The sequence below is a fragment of the Aquarana catesbeiana genome, linkage group LG01 (genome assembly GCF_042186555.1).
Source record: "Aquarana catesbeiana isolate 2022-GZ linkage group LG01, ASM4218655v1, whole genome shotgun sequence".
Taxonomy (NCBI): domain Eukaryota; kingdom Metazoa; phylum Chordata; class Amphibia; order Anura; family Ranidae; genus Aquarana; species Aquarana catesbeiana.
Window position 1 is genome coordinate 127,681,925 of NC_133324.1, and position 19,531 is coordinate 127,701,455.

The window sequence follows — 19,531 nt, forward strand, 5'->3', positions numbered from 1 at the left end:
ATGTCACATGGGGGGGGGGTAACCTTGGCAATCATACTGCATTCTAGAGCGGTGATCAGCTGCAGCAGGACTGACCAGCATACATATGCAATCGTGCTTGGCTATTATGAGTAATTCAGCAAACTCGGCAATGAGCGGCGGTTGTCGTGGGAACATTGGATTGAGAACGAGGCTTAGCTATTACACGATGGCACATGTGTGAGATTGCGGCGAAGGGAAACATGAAAGGGCGGAAATCGGATTGGGATAACAGTACTGAAGATGGCACCGCCTTATCCAGAAAGAAAACATTTTTAACGTTAAAAAAAAAAAAAAAAAAAAAGTAATAGGCGATTGTGGCTGGATTAGGTTATGTGATGCTTGCTAACAAGTAATTAGAACCAAATAGATGTTAAGCATCATAGGGATTGCAGGGTTTACTTCCTCTTTAAGATGTGCGTTTCCAGATATGACTTCATTCTGGACCCAATCCCTCTATAGCAGGGAGAAAGTCCCATAACACGATTTTTAATATGGGGTAGAGAAGCATTTACAGAGAGAACATTTATGGTACCAAAGTGCCCCCAGTTTACTAGAGAGGGATGTGACCACTCACTTACCCCACTTTGTGGGCAGATAAGTGACACATAAGTACCCCCTTTGCTCACATACTCTCCTGAGTGCTGCATGTACCAAAAAGTCGGGATCAGGCATTGGTGCTTTTTTGAGGACCCCTTCCCAAAGCAGCCTAATGCCTGATGATGAAGGCTGATATCAACATGGCAAAGATTGCAGATTCGCTATCCTTTTGCTCTGGGGCATACCATACCAGGCTGGTTAATTCTTGGAGGGAACACTTTTATTATTTTAATAAAAAATTTTAGAAGTGCTAAACCTGTGTTTACATCGCAGGTACATCCAGGTTTTTTTTTTTTTTGCCTGTTCTGTACACCCCTGCTGCAATGGGAGAAGGGCATTATCTGGATCAGCCATCTACGGCTCTGCGGTCCAGAGATATGGTACCCGGACCACACTATGGAAGATCAGGGATGGCCTGTAAGGTTTGCTTTTTGGCACTGGACCCCATAAGCAGCAATCACACTTCAATAATTCACAAATCATACTTTTGAATCTGGATACCTCACTGGCAAGGTGCAAAATAAGCTTTATTCTGCTTTCAGTAAAAAAACAATGAACATCGAAGTGGTATAAAAGTATTGTTAAAAAGCAAACAAAGGAATGAAAATTCAGTGCCAACGCCCATGTAAATAAGGTAATGAGTGCTGAACCATAGCTAGTGCTAGGAGCCAGTTGGTTTTTGGCACTAAGTTTGACGTTGTAAACCAAGGTAAACCAGTAAGTACCTGTTCTGCCTCTCTAATCTAAGCAGTGAAAGCGTGATCCCTATAACTGATCCAGTTGTGACAAGATGGCTGAAACTTACAGTCTCAGTAGAATTAGCATAGTAACTCGATCCAATTGACATCTTGCAGATCATAGAAAGCTTCAATTGAAAACTTGTGCAGATTTTAATAGATGCCCATCAGATAAGTAAAAAAATAAAATAATTTGTCTAGCTCCAGCAATTACTTGTGCTCAGAACATAAACTAAAGACACACTGAAAAGAGGGTGGGACTGGCTATTCAGAGCATCTCCTAGCTATGGAGGGAGGAAGGGACGAAATTCATTAAGGCTCCAAGTCGCTTCAAAAGTCCTATCAAAGTAGTACAGGGACCTTTTCTAAGTCGCATAGACTTGAATGGGTTCTATTGAAATCAATGGGCTGCAACTTTGTGTCTAGAACAGTATAACAGTATGTGTTAAAAACAGGGGTTATAATTAGCAAACATTTGCAAATACATGCGTGAGCTGCGAGGCCACTTTATGGCACCCCATTATTTCTGCAGTCCTAACTCTTGTAAATTGATGGGAGCCGCCACAGTGGATGTACATGCATTCTAATGGATAGATATGGGGGCAGGTGGGCCTGGAGGTAGCCCATTCCTCCTTAAAGGCACAGGGGCACACTGGGCACTCAGCACACAGCACAATGGTAGCAAAGGTGTCCAGTGTGTCCCCTCACCAATATTATATCAGTAACAAACAGATGGACCCTGCCCCCATCTATAACTGGCCTTCATAGCAAGAAGCACGTGGAAGGGCAATGCTCTATCTATCCATTAGAATGCATGTGCTTCCACTGTGAAGACCCATAAATTTACAAGAGTTAAGACTGAAGATAATACTGGGGTGCTGTGAAGTGGCTTGAAAATGTGTGCTAACTAAACCCCTGTTTTTAACGCATACTGTTGGGTTATTTCCGTTGGTAAGTTGAGCTGAGAATTTTCTCTGGTTTTGTTTTGATACAGTACAGTACCTGCCAGCAACCCCTCAACTCAATCCAACGATATGCACCAGAAAGGTGTATCTCTCCTCATTGGCCAGAGAGGCAGCAGCGGGCGCTATTGGCTCATGCTGCTGTCAATCACAGCCACTGAGGAGGGGGCGCACTGTGTGTCAATGGAAATACAGAGCCAGCTCAGGATCAAGATACCACAAGTGCCCCCAGAGCTTGCTATAGGGTTGCTCGGCAGGAGCACCGGTGGGGGACCCCAGAAGAGGATGATCGGGGCTGCTCTACGCAAAACCATTGCATAGAGCAGGTAAGTATAGCGTGTTTGTTGTTTTAAAAAGAATAAAAAATTGCCATTAGAAACACTTTAACCCCCAAAACAGGCCTGTCAACAAATACTGTCACTTTTCCCCGAGAGGTACCGGTGTATTCTGATGGCCTCCCCTAGCAATGTATATCCACTGACCATGATTTATAGGGATTTTTCAATGGTACCACTTAAACATCAAAAGAGTTTTTTTTCCATAAATGTTTTTATTGTACGAAAGAATTGGCATAAAAATATTGCAGTTGATATAAAAAGCCACATAATACCAACACCCTTTAGGCTCATGCCACATCACAAAATACCACCCAGATCACTTCAGATCAATTTAATCAGAAGGAAATCAAAGTTGAGTTTCTGCAATATATACAAAAGAAATTATATTTACATCCTTTATACAATATATTTCATTCAAATTGTATGTTATCCCAATGTTTCATATTTCTGATATGGGCCTGCTGTACCATGTACTTGTATGAAACATGGTCCTGTTCTCTTTGTATTACTTCCTTCCTGTGAAATCCCTGCTGTTCCTGCCAGTCCCTCTGCTTTCCTATACAAAACCTGACTAAACTAGGCATGAGAGCACATCCAAACCAACAAAGTCAGTTTTCTTCTTTACATCCTTTTTTTGGGAGCACAGCCTGCCTGTCCTCCAGTGGTCAGACTTGGGCTGACATGCCCCCCCTGCACTGCATAGTTCATCACTGGGAAGATCAGTGTACTGCTGTTACTCTGCTTCCTGTTGACATGCCCTCTTGCAGTCTCCACCCCCAGCTCTCTAAGCCCCTTATGCAGCTAAGAACAGAAGTCATGTGAATCAAAAAAGGTATTTTTGGCTGCATATCAGAACCCCATAAAGGGAGCAGCTGTTGTCTCCATCAGACTGGAGGCCCCACACAACAAGTGAGTGAAGAGGGTTTGGAGAGAAGTGAGTGACAAGGGGGGAAGGTGAGACATGGGAGTTTGGAGGAAGGTGAGTGACAGGGGTCAGGGGGGAGGTGAGTCATGGGAGTTTGGAGGAAGGTAAGTGACGGAAGTCTGGGGGAAGGTGAGTCATGGCGGTTTGGAGGAAGGTGAGTGACGGGGGTCTGGGGGAAGGTGAGTCATGGTGGTTTGGAGCAAGGTGAGTGACTGGGATCTGGGGGATAGCGAGTCATGGGAGTTTGAAGGAAGGTGAGTCATGGGGGTTTGGAGGAAGGTGAGTGACTGGGGTCTGGGGGATAGCAAGTTATGGGGGTTTGGAGGAAGGTGAGTCATAGGCGTTTGGTGGAAAGGGGGTCTGGGGGAAGGTGAGTGATTCGGGTCTGGGGATAGCGAGTTATGGGGGTTTGGAGGAAGGTAAGGGATTGGGGTCTGGAGGAAGGTGAGTGATGGGGGTCTGGAGGAAGGTGAGTCAAGGGGGTTTGGAGGAAGGTGAGTCATGGGGGTTTGGAGGAAGGTGAGTCATGTGGGTTTGGAGGAAGGTGAGTGACGGGGGTCTGGAGGAAGGTGAGTCATGGGGGTTGGGAGGAAGGTGAGTCATGGGGGTTTGGAGGAAGGTAAGTGACGGAAGTCTGGGGGAAGGTGAGTCATGGTGGTTTAGAGGAAGGTGAGTGACGGGGGTCTGGGGGAAGGTGAGGTTTGGAGCAAGGTGAGTGACTGGGATCTGGGGGATAGTGAGTCATGGGGGTTTGAAGGAAGGTGAGTCATGGGGGGGTTGGAGGAAGGTAAGTGACTGGGGTCTGGGGGATAGCAAGTTATGGGGGTTTGGAGGAAGGTGAGTCATAGGCGTTTGGAGGAAACTGAGTGATGGGGGTCTGGGGGAAGGTGAGTGATGGGGGTCTGGGGTTAGCGAGTTATGGGGGTTTGGAGGAAGGTGAGTGACGGGGGTCTGGAGGAAGGTGAGTCAAGGGGGTTTGGAGGAAGGTGAGTTATGTGGGTTTGGAGGAAGGTGAGTCATGGGGGTTTGGAGGAAGGTGAGTCATGGGGGTTTGGAGGAAGGTGAGTGACGGGGGTCTGGAGGAAGGTGAGTCATGGGGGTTTGGAGGAAGGTAAGTCATGAGGGTTTGGAGGAAGGTGAGTCATGGGGGTTTGGAGGAAGGTGAGTGACTGGGGTCTGGGGGATAGCGAGTTATGAGGGTTTGGAGGAAGGTGAGTGATGGGGGTTTGGAGGAAGATAAGTTATGGGCGTTTGGAGGAAAGTGAGTGACAGGGGTCTGGGGGAAGGTGAGTGACGGGGGTCTGGGGGATAGCGAGTTATGGGGGTTTGGAGGAAGGTGAGTGACGGGGGTCTGGAGGAAGGTGAGTCATGGAGTCTGGAGGAAGGTGAGTCATGGGGTCTGGAGGAAGGTGAGTCATGGGGGTCTAGAGGAAGGTGAGTCATGGGGGTTTGGAGGAAGGTGAGTGACGGGGGTCTGGGGGGATAGCGAGTTATGTGGGTTTGGAGGAAGGTGAGTAATAGGCGTTTGGAGGAAAGTGAATGACGGGGGTCTGGGGAAAGGTGAGTCATGGGGGTCTGGGGAAAGGTGAGTCAAGGGGGTCTGGGGGAAGGTGAGTGATGGGGGTCTGGAGGAAGGTGAGTCATTGGGGTTTGGAGGAAGGGGAGTTATGTGGGTTTGGAGGAAGGGGAGTCATGGGGGTTTGGAGGAAGGTGAGTCATGGGGGTTTGGAGGAAGGTGAGTGACGGGGGTCTGGAGGAAGGTGAGTCATGGGGGTTTGGAGGAAGGTGAGTCATGGGGGTTTGGAGGAAGGTAAGTCATGGGGGTTTGGAGGAAGGTGAGTGCAGTGATCAAGTATATGTATTGGGTGGATAGTATCGTGTAGAGTGGGTATGATAATGAATTAGTAAGTACTCTTCCGCAGCAACCCAATTCTTCCAGAGAGATGCACTTTATTGACTTCCAACACAGAACAAAGTCCAAAGTCCACAGGTGACAAAAAAATCCGACAGAGTATATAATTCAAAGTCCCATGTTCTTAGGTCTGTGTGTCCATACACAGACAAGCCTCCCCTAAACTATAGACTGAATGCCGTGTTATATTCACCAGGCATTGAATGGCTGAGCAATTTGATTGACCGTTTCAATTTAGGACTTTGATAAGCTTTAGTCTATCAAACAGACAACCCCCAGCCGTGAACAGCCGTGAACCACCCAATTTGCACTCCCGCATATCAACATCAACAAGTCCCCTTTAGATATATGTAATTAGATTAGATTAACAGATACCACCTGAATACCCTTTGAGATGTTCAAATAGACTTGCATAAGATTAACACATCAAAGAGTCTTCAGCTCTTAAAATTCAGTTGGACAAATCAACCATTGTCATTCTGGCCTGGTCAACATTGACTGCATGTGTACATACACACAACAATGTCCCACATAAATCGGTGAACATATTACAACATATACAACAGTGAGTCATGGGGGTTTGGAGGAAGGTGAGTGACTGGGGTCTGAGGGATAGCGAGTTATTAGGGTTTGGAGGAAGGTGAGTGATGGGGGTTTGGAGGAAGATAAGTTATGGGCGTTTGGAGGAAAGTGAGTGACAGGGGTCTGGGGGAAGGTGAGTGACGGGGTCGAGTTATGGGGGTTTGGAGGAAGGTGAGTGACGGAGGTCTGGAGGAAGGTGAGTCATGGGGTCTGGAGGAAGGTGAGTCATGGGGTCTGGAGGAAGGTGAGTCATGGGGGTCTAGAGGAAGGTGAGTCATGGGGGTTTGGAGGAAGGTGAGTGACGGGGGTCTGGGGGGATAGCGAGTTATGTGGGTTTGGAGGAAGGTGAGTAATGGGCGTTTGGAGGAAAGTGAATGACGGGGGTCTGGGGAAAGGTGAGTCATGGGGGTCTGGGGGAAGGTGAGTGATGGGGGTCTGGAGGAAGGTGAGTCATGGGGGTTTGGAGGAAGGTGAGTTATGGGGGACTCAAACGTGAAAAATCTAAAGTGCTAATTTTAAAGGCTATAATGCAAGTTATTGTCATAAAAAGTGTTTGGGGACCCAGGTCCTGCTCCAGGGACATGTATCAATGCAGACTCGCTGGAACACAGATCGAACTAAGAGGTCGATCCCGACCCATTCCCACGTGATCAGCTGGCAGCCAATGACAGCTCATCATGTGATGTCAACAGAGTCGGTAATCAGCTATTTTTTCTCCTCGCGCTGACAGCATGAGGAGAAAAAAAAAAGGCGATCACCGGCAGCTGTGAGAGGGACATCAGTCCTGATCACGGCGAGCTGCCACCAAATCATCAGTGCCCACCTGTGCCCCCTGCCAGTGCCACCTAACAATAGGCAACAGTGCCGCCTACCAGTGCCCACCAGCGCCACCCATCAGTGCCCACAGTGCCACCTATCAGTGCCTCAACAACAGTGCTGCACATCAGTATCAGTGTCACCTATCAGTGCCATCTTATCAGTGGCCATCAGTGCCGCCTTATCTGTCCCCATCAGTTCCACCTTACTTGTGCCTATCAGTGAACACCAGTTCCGCCTCATCAGCGCATATCAATGAAGGAGAAAAATTACCTGTTTGCAACATTTTATAACAAACTATTAAACATGATTTTTTTTTTCAAAATTTTCCATTTTTTTGTTTGTTTAGCAAAAAATAAAAATCCCAGCTGTGATTAAATACCACCAAAAGAAAACTCTATTTGTGGGTACAGTGTTGTATGACCGTGCAGTTGTCATTCAAAGTGCGACAGCGCTGAAAGCTTAAAATTGGTCTGGGCAGGAGGGGGGTTTAAGTGCCCAGTAAGCAAGTGGTTAAATATCGTGCCTGGGGGGTGACTATAGTATGCCTGCAAAGTGGCGCATTTTTCCCGTGTTTAGAACAGTCCCTGCACAAAATGACATTTCTAAAGGAATGAAAGTCATTCAAAACTGCTTGCGGCTGTAATGTAATGTAGCCCCCTCCCCAGCCCATTACCAGGCTCTTTGGGTCTGGTATGGATATTAAGGGGAACCCCACACCCAAATCTAAAAAAAAAGGCGTGGGGCCCCCAGGCCCTATATACTCTGAACAGCAGCAGTATACAGTCGTCCCCGGGTTACAAACAAGATAGGGACTGTAGGTTTATTCTTACATTGAATCTGTTTTTAATTTGGAACACGTACATTTTGTAAGTGTAGCTCCAGCCAAAAAATCTATGTTTAAGCTGTTTGGATAGCATAGGGAAGGGTTATCACCCCTGTAACATTTGTTTTGTTGTCTGTGCCTCTGTTCAAAAGATTTCACCTCACTTTCTGTCCCGTGACAATTGGATTTAGAAAATTTTGGGTTATTAGGGAAACAAGGATTGGTGATAACGCATCAGTGGAGACACCTTTTTCCCATATTAACTTTTACAGGAGAGAATTTCCCTTCCTAGGGGTAGATTTCCTCTCACTTCCTGTTGTCTCCTTCTGTTTCTAAGTAGGAGTCGTTTGTAAGTGGGATGTTTGAAAATAGGGGACAGCCTGTATATACTATACGGCCTGCCCTATACACTCTGCAGAAAATTGGGCCTTAGGTGTTGGTGGTACCAGAACACTGTAAGCCCTCACAGTTACTCTTGGTGGGTGCTAGAACAGGCCCTGCTGTGAAATATTATATCAGGAATTGTAATTACGCGCCCCTGTTAAACAGGGGCATACAAATTGGGCCTTAGGCAGTGGTGGTGGTGGTGGGGCACAACACTGTAAAGCCTCACAGATACTTTTGTTGAGCACAGGAACAGGCCCTGCTGTGAAATATTAGATCAGAAATTGTAATTGCGCGTCCCTGTTAAACAGGGGCATAAAAATTGGGCCTTAGGTGGTAGTGGTGGCACAACACTGTAAAGCCTCACAGATACTTTTGCTGAGCACAGAAACAGGCCCTGCTGTGAAATATTAGATCAAAAATAGTAATTACACCCCACTGTTAAACAGGGGCAGAAAAATTGGGCCTTAGGCAGTGGTGGTGGTGGTGGCACAACACTGTAAAGCCTCACAGATACTTTTGTTGAGCGCAGGAACAGGCCCTGCTGTGAAATATTAGATCAGAAATTGTAATTGCGCGCCCCTGTTAAACAGGGGCATAAAAATTGGGCCTTAGGTGGTAGTGGTGGCACAACACTGTAAAGCCTCACAGAAACTTTTGCTGAGCACAGAAACAGGCCCTGCTGTGAAATATTAGATCAAAAATAGTAATTACAAACCCCTGTTAAACAGCGGCAGAAAAATTGGGTCTTAGACAGTGGTGGTGGTGCCCTGAACCGAAAATATTCCTAGAAGCTATCATCATGAAGATTGAGGAGGAATAGGATAGTCACTCGGCATAATAGGATAGTCACTCAGCATATGCAGTCTTCAAGGGATCCCACATCCAAAGAAAAATCAATCGGTTACATCAGCATCAGGTGCTTGGTAGCTGGTGATCCAAGACTGATTAATATTTATGAATGTGAGCCAATCAACAGAGTCTGTGGACAGGCGCACTCTGTGATCGGTTACAAAGCCTCCAGCAGCACTGAATGTGCGTTCAGAAAGAACGCTGGATGCAGGACAGGCCAGTAGCTCAACTGCATATTTAGCAAGCTCTGGCCAGTGGTCCATCCTCAAGACCCAGTAACCCAGTGGATGTTCTGGTGGAAAGGTCTCCAAGTCTGATCTTGCCCCTAGATATTCCTGAACCATGTAATTCAGACGCTGGCGATGGTTGCTGGAACCGATCAGACCTGGGCGCTGAGGACTGAAGAATTGTCTGAAGGCATCGGTCAGCCGGCCACCTTCTCCACCGCTCTTTCTGTGACTGAACGAAGCCTCAGCAGCCTCAGCACAAGGAAATTGTAACCTCCCAGGCTCTGGAAACGCACTGCACAAACCTTTCTGCAAGGCCTCCCGAAGATGTTTCATCCTCTGCTCCCTCTGCGAAGGCTGGATAAGTTCTGCAACCTTACCCATGTAACATGGATCAAGAAGGGTTTCCAGCCAGTAATGATCCCTCTTCTTGATACCACAAATCCTAGGGTCCTTTCGCAGACTTTGCAAGATCAGGGAGGCCATGCAGCGTAAGTTTGCAGAGGCATTCGATCCTGAGTCCTCTGGATCACTAAGGATCACATGATCCTCAACCACCTCCTCCCAGCCGCGTACAACTCCATGGGGACTGCAAACGATCCCTTGAAGACTGCTGCTGATGGTGAGTGTTATCCTCCACCTCCATCCTGACACAATCCTCCTCCTCTTCTTCTTCCTGTGTGATCGGCGGGCCTGCAGGAATACTAGAATCTGGATAAAGGGGGCCTTGAGAGGTAAGGAAGTCCTCCTCTTCCTCCTGCTGTTCTGCCTCAAGTGCCCTGTCCATTATTCCACGAAGCATGTGCTCCAACAGGAAGACAAGAGGGTCAGTATCACTGATGCATGCACTGTCACTATCCTCGTGGCCTCCTCAAATGGTGACGGGACAGTGCATGCATCCTTGATCAGTAGCCACTGGTGTGGCGAAAAAAAGCCAAGCTCCCCTGACCCTATCCTGGTGCCATACTCTCACAGGTACTCATTGATGGCCCTCTGCTGCATGTGCAGCCGCTGCAGCATTGCCAACGTTGAGTTCCACCTGGTGGGCATGTCACAAATGAGGCGGTTCTTGGGCAGGTTGCATTCTCTGAATGTCAGCAAGCCAAGCACTGGCATTATATGACCGGCGGAAATGACCACAGACTTTCCTGGCCTGTCTCAGCAGATCCTGTAAGCCAGGGTACCTGCTTAAAAACCCCTGCACCACCAAATTCAGGATGTGAGCCGAACAGGGAACATGGGTCAAGTGTTCCTGTCGAAGGGCAGAGAGGAGGTTGGTGCCATTGTCGCATAGAACCATTCCTGGCTGAAGCTGGTGTGGCATCAACCACCTCTGAGCCTGCCCCTGCAGAGCTGACAGAATCTCTGCCCCAGTGTGGCTCCTGTCCCCTAAGTAGACCAACTCAAGCACCGCATAGCATCTTTTTGCCTGAGTGCTTGTGTAGCCCTTTGAACGCCTACGGAGCACCGCTGGTTCAGAGGAGCTCCAACAATACGGAACCCTGTCCTGCATCCTTCCCAGCTGCCAGCAGAGTTACCCAGTGCGCCGTGAAAGAAAGGTAACATCCCTGTCCATGCCTGCTGGACTATGAGTCAGCAGTAATATGCACCTTACTGCTGAGCGCCCTGTCCAACGAGGCCAAGACATTGCCTTCCACATGCTGGTAGAGAGCGGGAATGGCCTTCCATGAAAAGAAATGGCATTTGGGAACCTGCCACTGAGGTACCGCACATTCCACAAATTCAGGAAAGGGGGCAAAGTCTACCAGCTGAAAAGGTTGCAGTTGCAGTGCTAGCAATTTGGCCAAGCTAGCATTCAGAAGCTGAGTAGGGATGAGCCGAACACCCCCCGGTTCGGTTCACACCAGAACCTGCGAACGGACCGAAAATTCGCATGAACGTTAGAAATCAAAAGTGCTCATTTTAAAGGCTAATTTGCATGGTATTGTCCTAAAAAGGGTTTGGGGACCCAGGTCCTACCCCAGGGGTATCAATGCAAGAAAAACGTTTAAATACGGCCGTTTGTTCGGGAGCAGTGATTTTAATGATGCTTAAAGTAAAAAAATATCGTACCTGGGGGGTGTCTATAGTATGCCTGTAAAGTGGCACGTGTTTCCCCTGCTTAGAACAGTCCCTGCACAAAATGTAATTTTTAAAGGAAAAAAAGTCATTTAAAACTGCTTGCGGCTTTAATGTAATGTCGGGTCCTGGCAATATGGATGAAAATCAGTGAGAAACGCGGTATGGGTACCCCCCAGTCCATTACCAGGCCCTTTGGGCCTGGTATGGATATTAAGGGTAACCCCGCACCCAAATTAAAAAAGGAAACAGCAGTATACAGTCTCTGTACTCTGAACAGCAGTATACAGGCGGCGCAAACAAGACAGGGACTGTAGGTTTGTTGTTAAGTAGAATTTGTTTGTAATTTTGAACTGGTACATTTTTAATGTGTTTAGCTCCAGCCAAAAAATCTATTTTAAGCTTTTTGGAAAACATAGGGAAGGGTTATCACCCCTGTGACATTTGTGTTGCTGTCTGTGTTCCTCTTCAGAAGATTTCACCTCACTTTTTGTCCCAATGACAAATGTTTTTTGAAAATTTGGTTTTTTTTGTGAAACAAGGATTAGTGATAAAGCATCAGTGGAAAGGAGAAATGTTTTTCCCATATTAACTCTTACAGGAGAGAATTTCCCTTCCTAGGGGTAGATTTCATCTCACTTCCTGTTGTCTCCTTCCGTTTGAAAGTAGGGGTCTGCCCTATATACTCAGCAGAAATTTGGGCCTTAGGCGTTGTTGTGGCCACAAAACTGTTGAACAGGGGCAGAAAAATTGGGCCTTTGGTGGTGGTGGTGGTGCTGGTGCCACAACACTGTAAGTCCTCACTCGCTCTTGGTGGGTGCAGAAACGGGCCCTGCTGTGAAATATTAGATCAAGAATTGTAATTACATGCCCCTGAACAGGGGCTGAAAAATTGGGCCTTAGGCACCGGTGTTGGTGCCACAACACTGCAACCCCTCACAGATACTCTAGTTGGAACGCAGAAACGAGCCCTGCTGCAAAGTATTGCATCAAAAATTGTAATTACACGCCCCTGTTAAATAGAGGCTGAAAAATTAGGCCTTAGACACTGGTGCTGGTGCCACAACACTGCAACCCCTCACAGATTCTCTAGTTGGAACGCAGAAAGGAGCCCTGCTGCAAAGTATTGCATCAAAAATTGTAATTACACGCCCCTGTTAAACAGGGGCTGAAAAATTGGGCCTTAGGCACTGGTGCTGGTGCCACAACACTGCAACCCCTCACAGATACTCTAGTTGGAACGCAGGAACGAGCCCTGCTGCAAAGTATTGCATCAAAATTGTAATTACACGCCCCTGTTAAACAGGGGCTGAAAAATTGGGCCTTAGGCACTGGTGGCGGCGCCCAGAACCAAAAATGTTCTTACAAGCTATCAGCGTGCTCACTGAGGAGTAAGACGATAATTACTCAGGATAGTCACTCAGCACCAGCATAGGCAGTCTTTGAAGGGATCTGAGATTTTAAAAAAAATTATTCGGTCACATCAGCATCAGGTGCTTGGTAGCTGGTGGTGATCCAAGTCTGATTCATTTTTATGAAGGTCAGTCGATCGACCGAGTCGGTGGACAGACGCACCCTGTGATCAGTTACAAAGCCTCCAGCAGCACTGAATGTGCATTCCGAAAGAACGCTGGATGCAGGACAGGCCAGTAGCTCAATTGCATACTGTGCAAGCTCTGGCCAGTGATCCATCCTCAAGACCCAGTAACCCAGAGGATTTTCGGTGGGAAAGGTGTCCAAGTCAGATCTTGCCCCTAGGTATTCCTGCACCATGTAAAACAGACGCTGGCGATGGTTGCTGGAACCGATCATACCTTGGGGCTGCGGACCAAAAAATTGTCTGAACGCATCGGTCAGACGGCCACCTTCTCCACCGCTCCTTCTTTGACTGACCAAAGCCTCAGCAACACGTTGTCCAGAAACAGGAGTTTGTAACCTCCCAGTCTCTGGGAACGCGTTGCACAGACCTTTCTGCAAGGCCTCCCAAAGATGTTTCATCCTCTGCTCCCTCTGTGACGGCAAGATAAGGTCCGCAACCTTACCCTTGTAACGTGGATCAAGGAGGGTTGCCAGCCAGTATTGGTCCTTCTCCTTGATACCACGAATACGAGGATCCTTACACAGGCTTTGCAGGATCAGCGAGGCCATGCAGCGTAGGTTTTGCATTCGGTCCGGAGTCCTCTGGGTCACTAAGGACGACATGGTCCGCAGCCACCTCCTCGCAACCATGTACAAGTCCATGTGTTTCTTGGGACTGATCCCTTAAAGACTGCTGCTGATGCTGAGTGCCAGGCTCCACCTCGATGCTGACACAATCCTCCTCTTCCTCGTCCTCTTCCTGTGTGATTGGCGGGCACGCAGGAACACTGTCTGGATAAAGGGGGCCTTGAGAGCTAAGGAAGTCCTCCTATTCCTGCCTCTGTTCTGCCTCAAGTGCCCTGACCATTATTCCATGCAGCGTGTGCTCCAACAGGTGGACAAGGGGGACAGTGCCACTGATGCATGCACTGTCACTGCTCACCATCCTCGTGACCTCCTCAAATGGAGACAGGACAGTGCATGCATCCCTGATCATGGCCCACTGGCGTGGGAAAAAAAAACAAGCTCCCCTGACCCTGTTCTGGTGCCATAGTCGCACAGGTACTCATTGATGGCCCTCTGCTGCGTGTGCAGCCGCTGCAGCATGGCCAACATTGAGTTCCACCTGGTGGGCATGTCACAGATTAGGCAGTTCTTGGGCAGGTTAAACTCCTTTTGGAGGTCTGCCAGCCGAGCACTGGCATTATATGACCGGCGGAAATGCACACAGACTTTCCTGGCCTGCCTCAGGAAATCCTGTAAGCCCGGGTACCTGCCCAAGAACCGCTGCACCACCAAGTTAAGGACGTGAGCCAAACAGGGCACATGGGTCATTTGTCCCTGTCGGAGGGCAGAGAGGACATTGGTGCCATTGTCGCAAACCACCATTCCTGCCTTAAGTTGGCGTGGCATCAACCACCTCTGAACCTCCCCCTGCAGAGCTGACAGAACCTCTGCCCCAGTGTGGCTCCTGTCCCCCAAGCACACCAGCTCAAGCACTGCATGGCATCTTTTGGCCTGCATACTTGCGTAGCCCCTTGAACGGCTACAGAGCACCGCTGGTTCCGAGGACAAAGCACAGAAAGAGGCCATGGAGGAAGAAGAAGAGGAGGGGGTGGAGGAGAGAAGTGTGTCACAATCATTAGTAGTGGCATTTTGGAGGAGTGGTGGGGGAACAACCTCCAACACTACTGCACCTTGTCCTGCATCCTTCCCAGCTGCCAGCAGAGTCACCCAATGCGCGGTGAAACTTAGGTAACGTCCCTGTCCATGCCTGCTGGACCATGAGTCAGTGGTAATATGCACCTTACCGCTGACTGCCCTGTCCAGCGAGGCATGGACATTTCCTTCCACATGCTGGTAGAGAGCCGGAATCGCCTTCCGTGAGAAAAAGTGGCGTTTGGGTACCTGCCACTGAGGAACCGCACATTCCACAAACTCACGGAAGGGGGCAGAGTCTACCAACTGAAAAGGCAGCAGTTGAAGTGCTAGCAATTTTGCCAAGCTAGCATTCAACCGCTGGGCATGTGGATGGCTGGGAGCTAACTTCTTTCGGCGGTGCAGCAGCTGGGGCAGGGAAATTTGCCTGGTACAATCTGACATCGGTGTACCGAAAGCAGATTGCCCACAAGTACTTGGCTGTGACACACCTAATTCTACACCTTCATTCCTCTCAGTGCAGGTCTCAGAGAGGACTGAAGGTATAGTGGGGTTGGAGATCTCAGCTGATGAGGAGCAAGGAGAGGTCCTCTTTGTTCTTTGGTGTGGGTCTTTTAGATACGCTTGCCAACGAACTGCATGGCAGGTCAACATATGTCTGGTCAAGCATGTGGTGCCTAAGCGGGAGATGTTTTGGCCACGCGAGATACGTTGAGACATATGTTGCAAATAGCAGCGGTGCGATCTGATGCACTCGTCTCAAAAAAGGGACACACCAAAGAACTTTTGGAATAACGCGCAGAGACAGCAGCGCCCTGCACATGCGGAGCTTTGGGGTGTGATGCAGTCAGTGTGCTGCCCTTAGGCTGGCCCCTGGAGGGCATCCTGCCTCGTTGGTGATGTGCCTCCTCCTCCTCTCTCCTATCAGGCACCCACGTTGAGTCAGTGACCTCATCATCCCCTCCCTCCTCATCACTGGAGCAAACCTGGCAGTATGCTGCAGCAGGGGGAGCATAACTGCCAGATTGCTATCCTTCTTGGGCACCCCCTCCGTCCGTGCTCACGTTACTGCCTTCATCTAGCTCAGTATCATCATCAGAGCCTTCTAAACGCTGGGCATCCTCCTGGAGCATGTACCCAACACTGTGGTCAAACAGTTCGAGGGACTCCTCAGGAGGACATGGTGGGGCTAGGGAAGGAGTCACTGATGCCATTGAGCCGAGGGAAGAGGCCGTGTTGGCAGCTGCTTTGCCAGACAAAGTACCCTGAGCATGGGTGAGAGAGGATGAGGAGGATGAGGACGGCTTGGTCATCCACTCGACCAAGTCTTCCGCATGTTGCGACTCAACATGGCCAGCTGCCGAAAAAAAGGCCAAGCGTGTCCCACGGCCATGTGCTGATGAGGATGCACCATCTCCACGACCAGCACTGTTGCCTCTAGACACAGAGCCTGCTTGCCCTCTTTTATTGGCTTGTGACTGTCTGCCTCTCCTTGTTGGCCTTCCAGACATACTAATGGCCTGTAGCTGCACTAAGCTGGGATATATATATATAATATATATATATATATATATATATATATATATATATATATATATATACTGATACTGCAGCTAGCAAAATCAACTGCCTGCCTGTAGTATGAGAACACCACCAACCTTCTACAGGTAGCTTTAGCTGAACACTGTGCAGAGCTTGCAAAAAACTAACTTGTAGCTTATTTAGCTGCCTGCGGTAGTGATAGGATCAGGAAAACACCACCAACCTTCTACAGGTAGCTTTAGGTGAACACTGTGCAGAGCTCACAAAAAAATAACTTGTAGCTTATTTAGCTGCCTGCGGTAGTGATAGGATCGGGAAAACACCACCAACCTTCTACAGGTAGCTTTAGCTGAACACTGTGTAGAGCTCGCAAAAAACTAACTTGTAGCTTATTTAGCTGCCTGCGGTAGTGATAGGATCAGGAAAACACCACCAACCTTCTATAGGTAGCTTTAGCTGAACACTGTGTGGAGCTCGCAAAAAACTAACTTGTAGCTTATTTAGCTGCCTGCGGTAGTGATAGGATCAGGAAAACACCACCAACCTTCTACAGGTAGCTTTAGCTGAACACTGTGCAGAGCTTGCACTACACTAACTTGTGGTTTTAGCTGAACACTGTGCAGAGCTCGCAAAAAACTAACTTGTAGCCTATTTAGCTGCCTGAGGTAGTGATAGGATCAGGAAAACACCACCAACCTTCTACAGGTAGCTTTAGCTGAACACTGTGCAGAGCTTGCACTACACTAACTTGTAGTTTTAGCTGAACACTGTGCAGAGCTCGCAAAAAACTAACTTGTAGCTTATTTATCTGCCTGCGGTAGTGATAGGATCAGGAAAACACCACCAACCTTCTACAGGTAGCTTTAGCTGAACACTGTGCAGAGCTCGCACTACACTAACTTGTAGCTTTAGCTGAACACTGTGCAGAGCTCGCAAAAAACTAACTTGTAGCTTATTTAGCTGCCTGCGGTAGTGATAGGATCAGGAAAACACCACCAACCTTCTACAGGTAGCTTTAGCTGAACAATGTGCAGAGCTCACACTACACTAACTTGTAGTTTTAGCTGAACACTGTGCAGAGCTCGTACAAAACTAACTTGTAGCTTATTTAGCTGCCTGCGGTAGTGATAGGATCAGAAAAACGCCACCAACCTTCTACAGGTAGCTTTAGCTGAACACTGTTCAGAGGACGCACTACACTAACTTGTAGCTTTAGCTAAACACTGTTCAGAGGACGCACTACACTAACTTGTAGCTTTAGCTGAACACTGTGCAGCGGTCGCACTACACTAACTTGTAGCTTTAGCTGAACACTGTGCAGTGGTCGCACTACACTAACTTGTAGTTTTAGCTGAACACTGTTCAGAGGACGCACTACACTAACTTGTAGCTTTAGCTGAACACTGTGCAGAGGTCGCACTACACTAACTTGTAGTTTTAGCTGAACACTGTGAGGAGGATGCACTACAATAACTTGTAGCTTTAGCTGAACAATGTGAGGAGGACGCACTACCCTAACTTGTAGCTTTAGCTGAACACTGTGCAGAGGTCACACTAAACTAACTTGTAGCTTTAGCTGAACACTGTTCAGAGGACGCACTACACTAACTTGTAGCTTTAGCTGAACACTGTGCAGCGGTCGCACTACACTAACTTGTAGCTTTAGCTGAACACTGTGCAGAGGTCGCACTACACTAACTTGTAGTTTTAGCTGAACACTGTTCAGAGGACACACTACACTAACTTGTAGCTTTAGCTGAACACTGTGCAGAGGTCACACTACACTAACTTGTAGTTTTAGCTGAACACTGTGAGTAGGACGCACTACACTAACTTGTAGCTTTAGCTGAACACTGTGAGGAGGTCGCAGTACACTAACTTGTAGTTTTAGCTGAACACTGTGAGGAGGATGCACTACACTAACTTGTAGCTTTAGCTGAACACTGTGAGGAGGACGCACTAGCCTAACTTGTAGCTTTAGCTGAACACTGTGCAGAGGTCACACTACATTAACTTGTAGCTTTAGCTGAACACTGTGAGGAGGACGCACTACACTAACTTGTAGTTTTAGTTGAACACTGTGCAGAGGTCACACTAAACTAACTTGTAGCTTTAACTGAACACTGTGAGGAGGACGCACTACACTAACTGTAAATAGTCTAGCTGCCTGACTGTGGTACTAATAGGATCAAAAGAACACCAGGTAGCTGTAAATACTGTAACAAGACAAGCCTGCCTGTCAGTAGGAAGATAACAGGAACGGATCTAGCTAAACTGAATACAGTGTGTATATATATATATATATATATATATATATATATATATATATATATACATATATACAACACCTGGGATGCATATATATATATATACACAATACACTGTAAGTGCAGCTAACTCACTGACTGTCCTGCCTAATCTAGCTAACTCAAATGAAATGACACTGTCTCTCTCTCTCTCTAAGCACGCCGGAACACACTACACATTATATAGTGTGGGGCGTGTTCTAAACCCCCTGAGCCATAATTGGCCAAAGCCACCCTGGCTTTGGCCAATTACAGCTCTCTCTACTGATGGCGCTGTGATTGGCCAAGCATGCGGGTCATAGTGCATGCTTGGCCAATCATCAGCCACCAATGCACTGCGATGCCGCAGTGAATTATGGGCCGTGACGCGCCACACAAATTTGGCGCGAACGGCCCATATCGTTCACAATTCGACGAATGGTCGAACAGACGATGTTTGAGTCGAACATGGGTTCGACTCGAACACGAAGCTCATCCCTAACGCTGAGCATGTGGATGGCTGAGGCCGAATTTCTTTCGACGGTTTAGCAACTGGGGTAGGGAAATTTGCCTGCTATGATCCAATGTTGGTGTACCACTAGCAGATTGGCCACAAGTACTTGTTACACCTATTTCTATACCTTCATTCCTCTCAGTGCAGGTTTCTGAGAGGACTGGAGGTATAGTGGGGTTGGAGATACCAGCTGATGAGGAGCAAGGAGAGGTCCGCCTTGTTCTTTGGTTTGGGTCTTTTAAGTGCTGTTGCCAACGGACTGCATGGGAGGTCGTCATATGTCTGGTCAAGCATGTGGTGCCGAAGCGGCTGCTGTTTTGGTCACGCTTGATACGCTTCAGACAGGGGCGGACTGACCATTGAGCCACTCGGGCACTGCCCGAGGGCCCTGGGCCACTAGGGGGCCCCATCAGGGTTGCCAGCCTCAGTAAAACCAGGGACAGTATGTATAAATCTGTGTTTTTTTTACATCTGTCTGTGTATACTGTGTGATTGTATACTGTGTGTGTGTATACTGTGTGGCCCCATAATCTCTGATTGCCTGGGGGCCCCATAATCTCCTATTGCCGGGGGCCCCATGAGTTATCAGTCCGCCCCTGGCTTCAGACATATGTTGCAAACAGCAACGGTGCGATCTGCTGCACATGTGTCAAAAAAGGCCCACACCAAAGAACTTTTCAAAATATGTGGGGAGT